Source organism: Neodiprion virginianus, chromosome 1 (genome assembly GCF_021901495.1).
Source record: "Neodiprion virginianus isolate iyNeoVirg1 chromosome 1, iyNeoVirg1.1, whole genome shotgun sequence".
NCBI classification, from domain to species: Eukaryota; Metazoa; Arthropoda; class Insecta; order Hymenoptera; family Diprionidae; genus Neodiprion; species Neodiprion virginianus.
Window position 1 is genome coordinate 3,907,533 of NC_060877.1, and position 19,076 is coordinate 3,926,608.

Here is a 19,076-nt window from a genome sequence, read left to right on the forward strand (position 1 = left end):
CTCAAATTATGCCCGAGAAAAAAAATAATCCACAATCTACTTACCCGCGGATGAAATTTCGCTCCGCTTTTTAGCGATGTTGTAAGTGGAAAGTTAGGAGAATTGAAAAAAAAAAAGAACAGTTTAAACAATCACCGTTAATATTATTTTCGTTTTTGATCTTAATTTTGTTATAAGAATATCAGAATCGGATGAAAAACACCAGCGTTTCGTGACACAGGTTTTTTTGTTTACTGTTTCTTATAGATTTTTAATCGCTCAACAGGAGGAAATACTAAAAAGAAATTCATCACGCCAGGTTTTCTCTTGAACTCGTGCTTGTAGTTTCATTTAGAGTGTAATAAAAATCTTATGCAAAATTGATTTCTCACTTTCATTCAATATGTATTAGAGTGTGACTCGAGAATGAATACAAAGAGAATATAAGCCGAATGGAGGGAAAACAAGGGATGGAGATTCAGGAAAACAAGCGTCTTCGGAGAAGTATCAAAGAGAAGAAGAAACGGTTTCACAGGAAAAAAGAATGAACATGCAATGTTAAGTGCATTTCACTAAGAAATTGTTTGTTTAATTTTATAAAAAATATTGTTCAGTTCATCGTAATAAAATGGTTATTTTTTCATTATTGTTATGCTGTTTTTATGCAAACACCTTGTATTTTGCAATAATACCGTACGTAACGGAGGGAAATGGAAGTCATTTTTGGTTTCAGCACACTCGAAAACACAATATTTACCAAAAGCATCCCACGCAGCGGAAATAAAATATTTTTTTGCCGCCCCGCATAATTTATAACTTTCCGTTTACGAAACCTTTCCTCAAATCGTTGCTACCTCAACCCTCCATAATTGTACGAATTTCTCTAAATTCATTTCTATCCAGAGTAGATTCATCCGATTTCACCATCATTGTCACACAGTAATATGGCTGTAAATTTTTCCACGCTTCTTCGTTTTTCCCAACTTTCGCCTCGTCCTTAATCTCGAGGTATATTCCTTATTACATCCACTACAAAGCCTACTCGGCCTTTGTTCAGGTGGCGGAGGGGCAGGGCCGAGTATCGATTCCTCGACCGGTGGAATCGTGCCAAATAGTTTTGCAGGGTAGGGATTTTTCGCGTTCGAGCGGCAAGTGTCATCCTTGACATAATATCTCGGCGTGGAGTATAAGCCGTCTGGTCTACGATTTTTTCAGCCTATTTCTATCTTCCTTTTTTTACCTTCTTTTATTCCTTATTGCCTACTTCCCCTGGTCACGTGTACACGATAATACTTTCGGCGTAATAATTCATCCCCGAAAAACCAAGGGTTGTTCCGGCGGTCCAATTTTCGCAGTGGTTCTACATATTCGCAACCGTGCAAAAAAAAAAAAAAAAAAAATCCTAGTCGATCGAACAGAATTAACGAATGAGAAAAGAAAAAAAGCTCAGTTCTTCAAGTATCACAACGGACGAGCTACAAAACGGATGAGATCCAGAGATAACGTAAAAATACATTCAGCTAGAATTGTTCACTTTGCAAAGCTGGTCTCGAGAAACCGAATTTTCACAACCAAGTTCAGAATTACAGAAATCTTATAAAAAAAATACTCATCGCGGTTTTTCATTCGAGTTTTGCACGTTAATTAATACCCAGATGTCACGCGGTGGGCAGTGTCATTAATCTCAAGGGTACTAATTAAGTAAGCGCAAAAACGGATCGGAAAACATAAGGGAGGCGTGTCGCATTTCCGCATGCTGAAGGCACTCGACTTCCGGTGTCTGGCGGCAGCGCTCGCCGTCTGCTGCATAAATGTGTTTGAGAGAGACGGACAAACGTTACGAGGGATTCAAAATGGTCGCCGAGATGAATATCGCTGATGCATCGACGCGACGTTTCTAACGACGTTCATCGGTCACCGGTTTTTTTGTTCAACCGTTCTTTCAAGCCGAAACGCGATTAATTCCTCGGCTGATAATTCGAGTGAGAGATTTTACGATAGGTGCAGAAATTTTTTCGTCAAAAGAGACGAAATCTCGAATAAATTGATCGGCGACACTCGGTTTTTTTCGCCGAATGAGGATCCGCGTAAAATTTTCACGCACGCTTAATTCGCTCCCTCCACAATTAGCCGACTAATTTTCGTTTCACTCAAGAGCTAATCCCTCGGCTGGGTGCGACGAGATATCTCGCGACCTGCTTATACTACTCGCCGGTTCACCGCGCTGATTTTACACCGCAAAATAGCTTCTATTTTGTGTATTATCTCGGTGCAGGCTTGCAGCGCTAAGCTCTGATGCGCTTGTGCTAACGGGCTGCTTTTTCATCCGCGTCATTTTTCATCCCATGTACGAATTGCGAATTCACATTCCCCGGTGCATAGCACGAAAGAGATCATTTTTTCGGCAGCTTTAAGATTCCCTCTTGTTCCATAATATTAACAGACCAATGAACTTAATTTTCCCTTTTCTCCCACCATGCCTGACGATCTATCGTAACATCGTGCAGTTTCCGGTTATAATTATACAGTCTTGCCAATTTCTGCAGTCTCGGCGACGGATTCCCGGGGTTCGAAACGTCCACTTCAGGATTCGAGGAGTTGACGGATAATTTAAATCATACATATACAATATAAATCGTACACGCGTACCTGGTAATATATTAATAACCTACGGCTTCTTGCAGTAGTCCAAAGCATACGGAGCCCCGTAGGCTCGACTTTCATGGATTCACTCTCTCACAGCTTGCTCTGCAAACAAGTAATTCGCGTGTTCCCGGCCCTCTCCTAACTTCGTAACTCAAATTTCGCCTGCACGAAGCGTTCTGTTATTTTCGGTCCAGTGATAAACGCACTTCAACGTACAGGATGTTTGCGATTTCCAGTAATTCAAATTGACGGTACCTGATCTTCGAGATTAAACATCGCAGAAATAAAGGACCGCAAAATTCTTATGGAAATTGTCGAATTCCCTGGAATTTCAAGATTTTATAGTACAGATGCTCCCGATAAAAAGTTCTCATGTACGCAAGCTCCAAAAATCAAAAGTTTCCGAGATACAGGCTTGGGAAGGGGGTGCACGGATTTTTGATATCTATGGATCACGTGATTTTTACGATGGAATCAGTTGCAGCTTCCTGCCTATCTTTGAGAATCAACCGTGCAGTTTTTTGAGTGATTTGTGCGATCTCAAGTCCCGTCGAAGCTTTGTAATTCACGAAAATGAGGAAATCCATAGATATCAAAAAATCTCAACACCTTTCTTCCGGGTCCTGTATCTCGGAAACTACTGACGTCTGGGACTTTTGTCAATGAAAATTTTTGATCGGGAGGATGTGTACCACAAAATCCAGCCGATTCGACCCGAAGGCACTTTCCATAACGATTCTGCGAGGTAATTTTTCAGTATTTTCTGGCGGCGAAAAATCGAAAGACCGGATCCGAGTTACGGCGGGAGTCGATCCAGGATGCGACGAAAATAGGCAGCGATTTCTAAAAAACAAGAGCCTCGCGTTATCGGTCGCGACTCGGCGATACCGACGCGTTGGACTTTTCCAATCGTGTCACAGATATTTGCGAGGCAGGGGAATTATAATCCGGTTATAGGCGAGTCGGGGCTGCGTTTCAGCCGGGCAGCGAAGCGTGCAGCACGCGTGGTCCACGCCTATAAGGCGTGCGGCGTGCAAGGTTAGGCGTCCCGACGCAGGATCAGCCCGACGCACACACACGATACGCCAAGCCGAGATTTCCGACTCCGTGTGCACGCTGGGTATCATTAAAGGTACCCACACGCGTCGCGAGTCTATCGTAGGTGTGCCGCACACCCTGCGAATACCAGGTGAAAGTGCAGCAACGCCGTAGAGCGTAGAGGACGCGGAGCGTGACGGTTACAGATACAGTCACGTTACAGACCGAAGCTGCACGCGAAACGGCGAACGAACGCGTTATGCAAAGACGTCGTTGCTCCTTCCTTGCCGAAAAATTCGCCTGTTACACGTACGGTCCGTGCAGGTGGAAGCCGAGGCTCGTGCCGTTTTCACCGGAAACGCGCGATCCTCCCTCTCATTAATAGTCATTATACGAATAGAAATCCCATTATCATTCACGCGTGTGGGAATTCGGCCGAAAGTTCACTTCTCGTTAGAGTTGCCTGCTCGTGTTAGGAAGCGATTTTCGATTCGCTCGTAGAATTGGGTAACGCCGGTTGACGCCAACTTTGAAAAAAGTTTGATTTTTTAGAAACTAGAAGGATATTTCGGATTGTAAGAAAAATTACCCATTTTCTCGAACAATTATCGTAAATAACAACTAAAAAACTTCAGTTAAGCATTTAAATCACTTTTATACAAAAATGATGATTAATAATAAGCTGCAAATGTAAAAGAATTGATAAGCAAAGTTCAAAAATGAATATCTTCCGTATGGACTTTCTCGTATCAAACCCCAAACTTAATCTTCCATCATGCTCTCGTTATATTGTCCCAGATAACGTTAATAACGATAAAGTCAATCATATATCGGTGAAAACGTTTTTCCTTTTCTTCCGAACAAGCACTCGTATTAGCTATCAATTAAAAACTTCAAGAATTATTTATCAACGTGAAAAATATAAAAACAAACTTTATAAGTAACAAATAAAGGTATTGGTTATTATTCGATGTATAGAATCGAAATTTATTTACCTCAATGAAAACTAAAAAAAAAAAAAGAAAAACGTTCTCTTGTTGACTTGCGTAATCCAATCGAAACTTACCTTCGAAACATGCGCTTGAACTGGCTCGAAACGTCAGGTTCTCGGTTACGAGACGCCACGTTTGCAGTTGTGCGATTTTCCGTGTTTTCGACGAATTCAAACACAGCATTGTTTTCCGTAACTGACTCTGGACTTAGTCGCGTAATTATATCAACTGCTTCGACTATTTACATTCGAACACACACACAAGAGAGACGAGCAGCTAAACTTCCCTCGCGGAATTTCTCCGTCGTTCTGCCGCGTCTGTGTTTCAGCCGAAGCTTCGGTCGGTCGAACTCCGACCCTTTTGCCCGAGTTTGTTTTGATTTTCGGTATTGACACGCGAGCTCGCGTTCAATGTTTATCGGCGAGGTTGATGGGCGGACTTACGTCGAAATTTTGATAACAGTGTAAGCAAGCCTCGATTTGCCGAAAGGTAATTCGTACGGTCCTTCTGTAAGTGCGGTTGTTCATTTTCCGGCGCAGTTTAAAAAATAAAAAGCTCCGTTTCGCTTTGGCGGCCAAGTTTTTCCAATTTGTCGAAGACAAACTGGTCCCACGTCGCGTTTAAGCTTTCGCAGTGCCAAGGAGAGTTCGTTTGAAATTCGCAGGCCGGGAAGGAGTTAACGAGAAGCGGTAAAATCACCGGTTGTATTCACCGTACACACATACCTCAGGTACGTACTTTACGCCCCAAGCCGAGAGGGACGGGGGGCGAAGCGAAATGTCCATGAGAAGCGGTGAAATTAACCGGGCCCCGTTAGCGAAACCTAATGTTGATTACGAGGGCGGACATTCAGGGGTTCTTAATTAAGGGAGCGTTCGTTCGGTGTCCGCGTCTCTATTAGCCTTGTTCTAGAGATATATAACCCTATACCCTGTACCTGACTTTTCGGCCCTCCGAAAGCTGAGAGAACCGCCCCTCGTTGAACTTGGACGTTTTTTCATCCCCGTTCGTTCGTTCCTTCGTTTTTTTTTGTCTACCCCAGACTCACCTCGAATAACGCACCTTTCCGCTAAGCTCTGCAGACTTCTCTAGTACAATTAGCCACCCTCGTTGTCAGCTTGATTTCAGCCTATATATCAGAGCTTTCGTTTACCCGCAGAGTTCCATCTTCCATTGTTTCCATTGTTGTTTGCGATTGTTCTAATCGAGCGTGGAGCGTAACATTTATTTACAAAGCACTCGAGTTAAAGCTCGACGTCGGCGGAAGAAAATACAAGTTAACAGTGAAATCGAGTCAGCCTCTGTTTACGACTTATCCTAGGTACAGAAATAAATAAGAATTTAATCCAGGGATTTTTCCTTCTTTCTCCGCGATTATACGTCGATCACGTGTCGTGATAAATATATTTCCAGGCGCATGTAACAGGTCCAAGGAATGTCTGGCTCGGGCTTGCACGATTCGCTCCGCAGTTGGTTGGTATACCTTGCCTTACAACCGGGAAACCTTGATCGCTCCATGGGTGTGTCCGTGTCGACCTCTTCCTCCTCGGCCAGATCTCCTCGGCTATATAAACTCTCCCGCTCATTTCCACGCTGCCATTTCAATTCAACGCGCTATTAGCTCCGTCGCTTGGTTCGCAAGATCATTTTTTTATTATCTTTTTTATTTTAATACCATCATCGATTCGAGATTTACGTTCAAGTTTCCCGCGTGCGGAACAAAGTTCTCCCCCTGTATATTACCATTAGAATAATTATAATTATCATGTCAAGCATTGAAAAATTCTATCACTCTGAATTTTCTAAAATCGTTCCATGCCAAGTAGATCAGGGGGAATTTGTGGGTCGTAGGTGACGCCTTCGGGATCCACCGAGGCACAGATGCTCCTGTTTATCCGCGTATACATCCCTCCACCCCCACCGTTGCCCGATCGTTGCTGATTTAACAGGAAATTGACGTTCCACTCCTCGTCTTGACTGTACTAATTGTGAGGCAACCAGCCTGCACCCCAAACTTCCGACAGTAAATTGTCGGTGGGATTGATTGCGTTACCTTCTCGATACCTTGTCAAGCCTAATTACTTACGAGGTATATGTATATTAGGAATAATCGCTGTGAAATAATTCATTAATTAATTGGACGGTGAAGTTGAGTAAACAATGTTCACGCTGATATTCTATTATAATTATTGCCGTTTATAATTTCAGGCTGTAGTTTCACGTGAATGCAAAACACTTGAAGATACGTTTGAGAAAAATTATCAAACTACTGAACAAGGGGCAATTAATTCTCGATGCAAAGGTATAATTAATTTCGATTTCAAGATGAGGTTGGAATAAAATTCAAGCCAAACGATTAGGGGTCTTAAATGGAATAAAAATAAAAGATATTGATCCTGTATCGAAAATCGAAGCTGAGGCCAAAAACTGCAAAAGAATTCCAGTATCAAAAATTTTCAATTTCTCTTGCAGAATCGGTTCCGCGAATATACGAAAAATTGCTTGAATAAATTTGAGACGCGAATAAAAATGTGCCTTAAGCGTTCCGGTTTATCACATTGAAAACCAATATTAGACGTATCTATCTTACTCTGTGTATTATATACTTTGAATAAAACAGATTTGCCGCGTCATTTCATTGTGGGAGAAAACATCGAACACGGGTAAGCACTTTCTGGGTGGATGAAATTTGACCGAAAACCCATTTGTCAATTCGTCGCGTTCCAACAACGTATAATGTCTACTTACGGGCGTTGTACGAGTAAAGTTACCCCAGGGCGCGAGTTTGCAAGAGGTTGATCATTCGACCTCGGGTCGGTTAAAAATACTCGCAAAATTTTTCTCCCCGCTTGAACCTCCTCTGTTCGAGGGAAAACCGAACGGCTAGCTCGTTTCTCGCATGAATTTTCGGAGAAAATAGGGGGAGGGGTTGAAGTTCCAAATTTGAAAATTTCCAAATGTGCCTAACTCCGAATTATTTGGTGGCGAAACTTGAAGTGAAGAAATCAAACTTCGAAGGAACAACAAAGTTTCGAATGGTCGGAAAGTCGAAGACTCAAAGTGCCGAGTTACAAGATTCCAAAAATTCAAGTTCCGATTGAGCAAAATTCCGAAAATTAAAATATACCCACAGAGCGTAATTTATTCAACGAGTGGGTGTAAAAAATTAGAAAAATCGAGAATCAGAATGACCAGGATTCAGAACGTAAAAACATAGAGTCCGAAACAATGAAAGATCAGAGTGGTAAAATTTAACCAAGTCAGAAATTAACATTTAACTGAAAACCTTCGATCACTCGGAATTTCGATATTTCAGATTTTTAAATTTTCTCAATTTCGCACTTTCGGAACTTTGACTCGACGGATTTGCTCCCTTTCGGCATTTTATCTTTTCAGAACTTTGAGCCTCCGGTTTCGTACCATTCGAAATTTTGATATTTCGTCAAAGCTTGATTTCTTTGCTTCAAGTATCATCACGAAAAAGTTCGGAATTCGACGCTTGGGAAATTTTGAAATTCAGAATTTCAACTTCGCCCCGAAAATAGGAAAAAGACGAAAGAATAATACAAAGGGATTTTTCACCCTTTCTTCGTTGAAAAGTTCTTTCCGCACCCCGTATTTCCGCGCCTAATCGCTCGCAACGACGGTTATTATGCACAATTAGTGCACCGCGCGATCCGCAATCGAGAGACACCGATCTGGTTTATACATATATCCATCCGCGCCGCTGTGCCGCACAGTTGCCGCTGATTTATCGGGTGAAATTCAAACTTGCGGACGGTGCAAAGAATTCTTGTTAGAAAGCTGATATAGCCTAGTTTAAATTACGCGTGATCGCGCCATACGCGTGCGACCAAAGCCCGCTTGACTTCTATTAGCTTGTGGGCAACAATCCGTTATCTCAGCCTCTCGCCGATTATACGTACGATCTATTAACACGCGGCTGCAATAAACTTCGCCGATCGAAAAATCCTTTAACGGAATCCTAGAACTCTTTGACCCATTTTTTTTTCTTCCCTTAGGAGTAAAATTGCTCTTAAAATATGTAATAACAACTGATCAGCTGTTGCGTGCTTCATCGATCTGTAAAATGAGGTAATTCAGCACTGTTAAAAATTTCTATACGCAAGTTCCTGTACTGTATCGAAAGTTTTAATCGGACACGAAACAGTGAATTCACCATACATTTATCGTGTCTTCAGTTTACAAATGCAACAAATTTATTACACGACGTAGTAAATTCGAATTACTTTTTTGTGTTTTTACTATAAACTTGAGTGAAATGAAAAGAATGTTATTGTAAATTTAAGACAAATATATAGTAATTTACGTCGCTGCGCCGAATTTGTAAAATTTGTAAATTACCAACTCTTTCGCGCAATAAATATCTTTTCATTCCTTGTTTCGAGACTGCGGAGTATCAACTGCACAGGTAACGGAAACGACGAGAGATCCGAGATTAACAGATTGAGCGCATCGCGTTATGAAGGATTTGCAACTCGCGGAGCCCTTTGAAGCTCGAAGCATCGCATAAGGGCCGAGTCCTCGTAGTCTGAAAGGACCTTCACTCCCGGCTGATTAAATTCTGTCTAGTAACGTATACGATTGTGACGATAGTAGTTTCCCATGATTAATCAAAGTCGGTCCAGCAGCTTTCCGAGGACGCAATTGCTCCGAGATGAAAATTGTGAATTTCGCTCGTTACTCCGCAGTATCTGCGTCGAGTTAAAATAAGATACCGACTCGCGTCAGGTTGTATCAGCTGTGAATACCTGTTAGGCGCGAGTTGAATGGCACTAGAAAATATCTCGTCGACATTATGTTGGTAAACGGGTGTAGGTACAACGGCTATTCTCGATTTACGATCGTCGAGGTAAATCCTTTCTTCTTTTCATCCCCACCGCGTGGAAGGAGGATCGAGGAGGCGATAAATACGCGCGTCGATTAAACTTCGGATTCCTCCTGCACCGCTCCTCGTTTTAAGATCAGTACAATTTCTTCACATCGTGCATGCGGGCTGACCTTTACCGAGGATCCACGTTGTAGGATCATGGGAATCGCGCGGCTTTTATTGCGTACGATTTTCCGCGGGAGGATTCTGGCTCCTTTCGATTACCATCGACTTACAGGACAGGCTAACAGGCCGGCTGATTTGCGCAACTCGTGCAGCTATCTAACAGCTGCCCTATTAATTATTCCGCGACTGCAAGGTTGCTCCGAGTCCGTTCTATCACCGATAAGAAAAGTCCTCCACGCACACACACACGCACACACACAAGCACGCGCAAATTAAACTCTGGTGCAGTAAAATCCGAGAAGGAAATCGGCAGGTGTCGTTATATTTTAACTTGTTTCGTTTTATTCTCAAACGTTTCCAACTCCGACGAATGGGGCAAAATTGCGTTCAAGACAAGGAGAATTACGCCAATTTTCATACTCTATCGTCTTAGCAATTTTCCAGATGCATTCGCAGATATGCAGCAGCTGGCTTAACGCAGGCTCCGTCCACTTCCAGAGCTGTAATGATCGGGGAATCGATCGTTGTTTCGAGTAATCGAGTAGTCGGACTATCGGTATGAGTTTCGCTTCCGGCTGGTGCTTTCCGTAGGTAAAGCGTCGCTTATGATCGTCACCGGCGATGATGGCGCGTCTCCTGCTTCCGAACCGTGCAATAATAACGAGCACCGATAATGACAGTGATATCGGTGACGTAATCACCGGCTCGTCATAAACGCGCTTCGTGTTGCAGTTTCCGAGTCTTGAGCAGCGTGCTTCCATCCTCCTCGTAAACCGTCACGATATCACGTTGCAAGTACCGAGAGCTTTAGGCGTTTTCGACAAATTTTTTACGCCCGTTTTTCGAGGGGATGAAATTCCCACGAGATTTGCGGTACCGGCACGTTTTCACCTTCCACCTTTCTGCTAGAGATGAGATTAATTACGTCATGAAACGGTGAAAAAAGAGAATAGAAAAAAACAAAAAAAAAAAAAAAATTTCGTCCCGTCTCAAGTCGCTGCTTTAATTCTTCTCCTCGCTGTGTATCCAGTTGAATGATTATTATCACGGTGTCATTAATCACAGAGCGAGGCGGGTGACTTCGTCAGTCTTTTATTCAACCGGGGGTGCATATGATATATCTTTTCAGTGTTTTTACCTACCTCGGAGAAAGAGGACTAGGATGATGTAAAAGCGAAATTTTGACGAGAGCAAATAGTTTTGTTTTAGGGCTTGAAAAATCTTTCAGGCCGGATTCTATCCGTGACAGTAAACAACGATACAACGATCGGTTTTACCGCTGATCGAAGCATGGGTGTGAATGAAACCTGATTTTGTCGGTTGATAACGGAGCTGGTGATAAGCTCAAGACGGAGAGAGGTGAAAGCGCGCTTTAATGCATCTGCGGGATAACGAATGTAGAGTATATATGGGACAGAATAACGGCGTCACACCCGGATGGCTAATTGGAAAGGATAGATAAATAGATCGAGGTCCAGTTATCAGCGACCGATAAACAGGAGTCGGTTTAAAACCGGCTTTAACGGGGCGTAAAACTCGAAGAAGAGGGTAAAAATGACTCGCGAAAATATGTTACGCCCGGAAATCGACTGTGGTATGCTAATATTGACCGGAAATGATCGATTATTTTTCCTAACAATCAGTTTTTGTTTTGCGTTCCCACGAACGACGCAGTGCAATATCAATTTATATGATTAATGCATCGATTATTATCATTGTCTTACTTACCAAGTGCCTGTTTGATATAATTAGTGAAATAACTATAAATCATCAAAAAACTTTTCCGCTATTGAGACTACGTACTGAAATTTACAAAATTTTCGTTTCAAACACACGATTTCAATGAAATACGAAACAATCGATTGATCCATTGATTTTTTCCGATTCACCCGAGTCATGTTCGATTGTTTTTGGAATCGATTAATCGATGCACCGATTATTTTCAATTCAGTGGCCATCGCTGCTGAGTATGCTGATGAACCGACTCGCCGGGTCACGTAAACAGATTAGTGGCAAGTTTCTACGGTCGAGCCAATTTTTTATCCCTCGTGGAGACGGGCATTCCGACGTCTGCGAAGCCCGGCGTCTCGACGCTGCATCCCAGAATGCACCGGGGCGAAGGTGAGCATGTGGGCAACTGCAGCGCTCGCGCTTCGTAAGCGGAAATCCGCAATCGGCGCTTCCACGGTGCATGCTTGCATTTTGGCAAGCCGGATAACTCGCCAAAAGAAGAAAGAAAGGAAGGAAGGAAGGAAGAAAGAAAGGAACAGGGGAGCCTGGAGTAATTGGCCGGAAATCGTAATGGTCTGCTTAAAACTATATCCCTTCTCTTATGATTATCCAAGTTTTAAACGGCGGAAGTTGAGTCGCGGAAAACGAGAATGGCCCGCGTATAACGAGCGAGTTTATTCCGGATCGGCAAATTTCGCCTGCGAAATATGTTTTCTATTCAACTGTACGCGTAATCCTCCGATACCGTCGAACACGCTTACGATATTTTGTTGAAACGTATCGACGCGTGTCACGATCGCCGACAAATTATCTCTAATCTATCTATCAGTCAATTATACAATTGGCACTTTAACAAACGAGCCGCATTATACAGTTTAGACTGCGGAGCGATAATTTTATCGATTCTACGGGATAATTAACGTTCCCTCATTTTCGTCCGTCGCATGCAAACTGAGTTTCCGGTTGACGATTTCGGATAATTTCGTGGATTTCGTCGATCCGATATTGCGCAGTCCTGTAATCGCAGACTTTTCGCCACGCGGAAAACGATCCGCTAGAATATTCGCAGTCGTAGAAAGAACTATCGTACGTTCAAGTCGCTGGTTCGTCGCACAAATAATTTCCATTTGTATTCTGATCGTATCTCTGCAGACACTGGATAAAAAAAAAAAAAACTGTATTCGAAAAAGGGTGGTTTCAGATTTCAATGCCGAAATTTGACCAATTTCTCATTACTTTAGTTTAAAAATACGGAATGAAAAGAGTTCTAAAGTTTTTCATCTTTTTCTTTTAATTTACCCAAAAATTGTAAAATTCGATGAACGTAGGTTTGTGGGAATTTATTATTTTTTTCCCCTTAAAATTGACCAGTAATGGTATGGTTTCGTGAGTTGTTCCACGATTTGTCATTAGAATGAAAAACTTGAGAATCGGAGGGTCGACCAAGATCGAGGTTAATTGTCGAATCGATCGGTTGAATCTCTTCGGAATAAGAATGCGTGATTTGTTCGTCTTTGTCAATTATCAAGAAAATATTCGACGTGGTTGCGTTGGTTTCTCACTAGGTATAAAAATCGGCTTTCGGAATCGAGAGAAGTTTGTTCCCCGATGGCAGCCAGCCGACTGTCGTCGACCGGATAAAGCAGCTCGGCTAGCGCGCGCTCTTTATATGTCCAAAGCCGAGCTCGGCAGGAATGTCGTTATTATTTAACATTTGCAGAGCGTTTATACGCCCCGTGGCCCTGGTTGCGATTTAGCGTTCTGAAGTCGACGCAGCGTACAGATGTAAACGCGTCGTTTGGCGAATACGACGCACGCATAAGAGAAGAAAGAATCGGAAAGAGCAGAAACTAGAAGCGACTTTCAAAAGTCGGAGAAGTTTTCATTCCGCGCATTTGTGGTAAAAAAATAACGTCTAAACTTTTCTCCTCAACTTACAACGAGTTTCTCGGTAAAAACCATGGCGTAATAATTAAAATGTTCTCGGACGTGGTTTCTTTGCTGCACTTGCGTATCGTGTTTCCGCTGTGAAATTTGCGGCCCTTCAGACCTTCGTTTGCCAAAAACGCCAAGTCGTCTTAACGAGTTTCACTTCTCGGCTACCTTTTCACAGGGACTGAAAATTCAACCGCGGAAAGTAGAGAGAAAGAGAGACAAGAGAAAATATGATGTTTCATTTGCGGAAATATTTCCACTGGGAAAATTATTATTACACTCTTTTCTACCGAGTTTGTTACATAAAGCCATTCACATTCACCGGCTAGTCGAATAGAATAGACGCGGCATGATTTCGCTGCATAGCGCGAATTGCGCGTTCGATCGATTAAATTTGATCGAGGAGTAAAAATCCTCTCACGTTTTTACTCGAGGCTCATTAGCCGTCTCGAGTGCTGCAATGTAATCGCTGCGTGTGCAAGATGGCAAGTTACGAAGCGGCTGAAAGGGAAATACATAGTTGTAAATTGGCGCCGAATCTAGAATCCATTATCTTTAATCGTAAGGAGAAAATAAAATTCTCGAGTAACGTGTTGCGTCGATTCTCCAAGCGAGAATATTATTATTTCCACGCAAGACCGTTTACCTAGGTATTACATCTATATGTTTATACGTACATATTACACTTAATGTAAACTCAGTTTCACCTGGAAAATATTATATATAGAATATTTATATGTATGAAACACCTTCGCCTGCGAGCATATTATAATATACACACTCATTTTGCCGAGAATTGCTCAGCTCTCGGTGCTTCCGTTTACCGTAATATACTCTGTTTCATTTACCCGAGGAATATACGTCTTACGCGTGATGTCTGAAAATGATCTGTTTCTTGGCTGTTCGTTGTAGAATATCAGCCTAAGATTTATCGCTTGGATATCGCTAAGTTCTCGTATTTCCGTAATTCCGAAACGATGATCATTCCGTAACAAATATCGCGATAAACGTCGTATAAAGAAATTGGATCCAATAATTTGGTAATTTTTTAACAGAAGCAAATCTTCCCGAATCTGAAAATCAAACTCGCAAAAAGTGTGGACGAAAAATTTTAGGAGAAGAAAAAAAAGTTGGTGAAACCCGAGGGACTGAAACCGATCGAACAGATTCAATTAAACTTTCGACACTATAGTTGGGCGATAAAAACAGGCGGATGTACAGATCGAGCAGGAAAACCATACGGGGAAAAAAAAATGTCCCGGTTTTGGCCAGAAGCCAGAAAAGCAAAAGGAATCGAAATACCTGGGTCAACGAAACGTGTTTAAATCGCCGAAATTCGGCGGGTCACTTGTTTTTTGTTTTTTTCTTTCTTTTTCTCAATTTTTTCTCAATTTCTCTCGGTTTTTGCGACAAATCCAGCGGGTCGAGCGACCCCGGTTTTTCGATCCGGGAACACGGAAGCGTCTTGCGGACGGCCGTAGCCCACGCGGTTCGTTCTAACGCGTGCACGGATAGACGGACGGCCGCATTCGTATCGGTAAACCGAGTAGAACGAGCCGCGGCTCGCCTGCTCCACCTATTGCATAACCGACTTTCGAGCTGCGCTGTAGCCGCTGTGCAATTGCGGCTGCATTTCATCCGCGTCCACCTTCGAGCCGACGTCGAGGAGTCGCTGCCTCCCACACACCGATTGATTGTCGTCTAGGAAACTGGGCCGGGGTCAAAAAGTAGAATGGCTTGACTCTGGGATACGAAGGGTCGAACAAAGGTCGGATTTTCAAAGAGACGAGAATTTGATTCGCCGATACTTCGAATAAAGGAAGAGAAAAGTAATCGGATCCTAAGACCGATGAAGAAGTCAAAGCATTCGATTTTTAAATACAGATGAAAATCTGGTTCGTAGAATTTCGAAACGTAGGTTTACTGTATTTTGAATCCTCGATAACCAGAGGCGATGCACGGAAAAGTGAAAACTCGAATTCTCAAAGAGCTATCTCAATCTGAATCAATGAATTTCAAAATATACAGCGGTCAAGTATAGTGAAGAAAAGAAAAATATAGAATGAATGAGAATGTAGCAGCGCGAGGCGTAGAATCGTCATTATATTCCGAGTCCTGAATTCCTTGTACATAAAATTTTGCGCTTATACATTTTCACTTTCCTGTATTTCCAACGCTCTGAGTTTTGCGATTCTATTGATCTTTCACGTCTTTGAAAGTTGTATATCATGATCCTTCTATTATATGGTCATTCTGCTTTTTTATGCCCACCCTAAAAACGGAATTTCGTACTTCCATTGCGCCTATTTCCAAGAAAATCCATTCATTAGTCTCGGTATTACGAAGTAATTGGTTTAATTAGATTTGACGAATTTTCAAATGAAAATCGTTTGCAAAGAAACTAAAACTTCATGAAAATGCGAGTTGCAATTTTGAACTATCATGAATCCTAAACAAGCTTTTTCAATTATTAGCTTCTTTTAGAAAACAGATCAGTCGACGTAAGCTCCCGGAAAATTTCATCACCGTCTTTTAGTATCGAATCATTAATCGGTAACCAATTAATTGAATTGATTTTATCGACGAGAAAATTTTCACTTTCCGATTCGACGATCATATCGAAGTTTCCTTCCAAACCGCGACTAAATTAGACGAGTACAGAAAATTCGTTGGGATTAAACCGGCTCACGCAGCCTCCGATAGCATCGTTATAACTCCATTTCCGGAGACGAAGCTATTTCCGGTTTGGAAGATATTCTCTCTCACGTTGCATAAAAGTGATCTTTTTTTTTTTTTTTTTTACTATCTTTAAAATCTATTAATTTATTTTTACCAACCTTTGGAAAAACCGTCGTTGTGGAAGTGAATTAGCCGATCAAGTTAAACGGATTGAATTATCCGCAGCACGTTTTTATCCGTGGCAAAAGTAACGACTGAGCTGTGGTAGTTGTATTTTTTACGTAATACATGTAACAAGGATGTGAAAACGGGTGAAACGTTATTCATGAAATCGTCGGGAGATTCATGGGAACGGTTTATTCTCTTATATTTATTATTTGCATACCCGTAGGTAAGACAAAGTTCTAACGCTATTCACGCACACTGAGTCACAGAGAACGGCGAGCACACCACCATCGTGCATTGTAGTTGCGCTCAGCTATTATCTGTACGCTAGCCTTACGAGCTGCGGTGTATTTGCCAGCTGCAGTTCGCCTCGGCCATTTTAAAATGTACAATTATTGCCTGAAATATCCGAACAAATGATCGTAAACGGCGTTTCTTGCTCGGAGCAGGATTTCGTCCTGGCGGGGGTAAAAATCTAACGGCGCATGAATCGGATCGGCGGGTTTATTGCTCAGGGAATTAATCACGATTTGAAATACTCTTAATCACCAATAATAATCGAAGAGTCTTGATTAAAATAAGACGAATAATCTGACGCCCGTGGCGGTTCAGGCAAAAAAATTTCTGCACAATTGCTTACGTAAATAGCGACGATAATTCCCGTGCATTCGATCATCGCTGCTGAATCGTTCGGCGCTTCTGATCGATGTCTTTCCTCGAACGAACGAAAATTACGCAGGGGTGAAAATGCGGTTGTCAGTGTTGAAAAGATGGCTTGACGAGGAACGCTCGACGAGCATTAATGCCAAGGTTAGTCCCGCAGGATTGTCCGCAAAATTGCGACGCAAATTGTTGCACGAAAGGGGAACCGAGAAACGAAACGAGACCCGGAAGCCGAGGCACGGCTCGATTCCAGGCGTCCGATTAACCGCTGCCGGGTTTTCCGGTGCGCGCGATGCACATGCAAGCGTGTAACGACAGAAAATAATAACTCGGAACCGTCGAGCCGCGTAATTTAGACAAACGAAGATGCTCGGATAGGTGGCAGAAGTGCTTTCGCGAACGATCGCGGGAAATCGAAAACGGAGAGTCAACAGGTGGCCGCCTCGTCTCCGAGAGGATCTCGCCGCCTTTGCCTTTGCAAAATGGGTACTAGGGCTGAACTGCCGGATATCGACTCCGAAACGGTGGGAAAAATCGGGTTTCAACGTTGCGTGGAAAATGCGGATTATACAGAGCGCTTGAGGCGAGCGCAGCTGAATTCGTGCAAAATGAGCGAGTTGCATACGTGCCTCCGGGAGGCAATTTATTTCTGAAAGAATTCAGGTCGTCGGGGTCACTTGAGGCCGTCAAGCTTTTTAGTCGTTTACCTTTTAAGTTGCGATAGAGCACGCTCGTTAATCGGTTCGATTAAGCGGCGCTCTTTCCTACCCGCCGATGCGGAATTCCGAAGAATTTTCGACTTCTTTCCGATCTCCACCCTCCGACTGTCCGGTTTTATCAAAAAAATAACCGCCCGAGCCTTCTGCCTCGGGGATTAAAGAACGGGCCGTTTTTCACGACCGCTGCTTGCTTTCTAAACAAAGACGCGGGGATTATCATATTTATATATCTCGTACCGAGACGGATCGTCCGTGTATATTTCTCTGCGGGTATGAAATGTATAACGAATGTGAATTATTATAAATCGAGAGAGAGAGAGGAGAGCCTTGTGGCTTTGTAATCGCACCGGTAACACCGACTAATTATCCGGCTCTTGTGGTATTGAATGCAAAAAATTGAAAGAAGAAGAAGGGAAAAAATGAACCTGAGGAATATAATGAGAATAATGGGAAAGAAAATGGCCATTTTATGCACCGCTTATGCAACCATCTCCTAGTTACTAACGATGTGTAGTTCCGAACCTGATTGGTGGCTGCATTGGACTTCTATCCGTGCCAAGGTAACCACACATTGTTAGATATCTTGGAAAAGGCGGCTCACAACTCCCGGCTCTCCATCTTGAACGTAAATCGCGTTTTAAATCCTTTAATGCGGCGATATCAGAACCTATAAAACGGTGGATATAAGAAGACGGAGATGATTACGATGATGAAACTCCGGGCCGCTGCTTCCTCGATAAAATTCCTGATGGCCTTGCCTTTCCTACGAAAATTCTCAGCCGTCATTTGTAACAGCGGAGAATAACGTCCTCGGCACGACGACTGAATATCGCAATTTTGGATCGGTCATAATCCCTACATCCGGTCTATAAAATACCGACCGCAAAAGTGTCTCGCAATTATCTGAAACAGAATATGAAGCCTTGGAGTGAAAAATGCTGGAATGAAATGGAAAAACTCTGTGTCGAGTGGGTAAAAATTTAGGCTGTCAAATTTTGACAAATTATCTTTTTCGGTTCGAGCAAATAAAGACTTGCCTTATTGTTGGTAAATGAATTCTCCACGATGTGCCGACGCGAAATTTTGTACAACGTTCGCACGAACCGTACCAGCTCGTTACTCTCTACGAATAATTTCCACTCTGAAATGATTAGTCGAGTCGTAGAAAGGAGTTCTGGAGTATTCGTTTGAGCAAGAAATAGAGCAGCTGTGAATCACCAAATTCGATAGAAGACTGAGACTCGGACGGTGACGAAAGAAAACAGCCTTTCCTGCAAGAGACGTAGATACGCGCGACCATGACCAGAGCGTCTTCCACTTTTTCTGAGATTCAACAACTTTGACGACGAGTTTCGAGAAAAACGTCGAGAGAATCGGACGACTAGAGTTTAGCCGTCAGAATCGAGCGGCACGGGATAAAAGCGTGAAAAACGTTGTCCGCAAGTATGGGAAAAGCGCAAGCGCGGCGGGTAATTGCGTCAGTCAGAATGCAGCGTAAATCTGCATAATCCT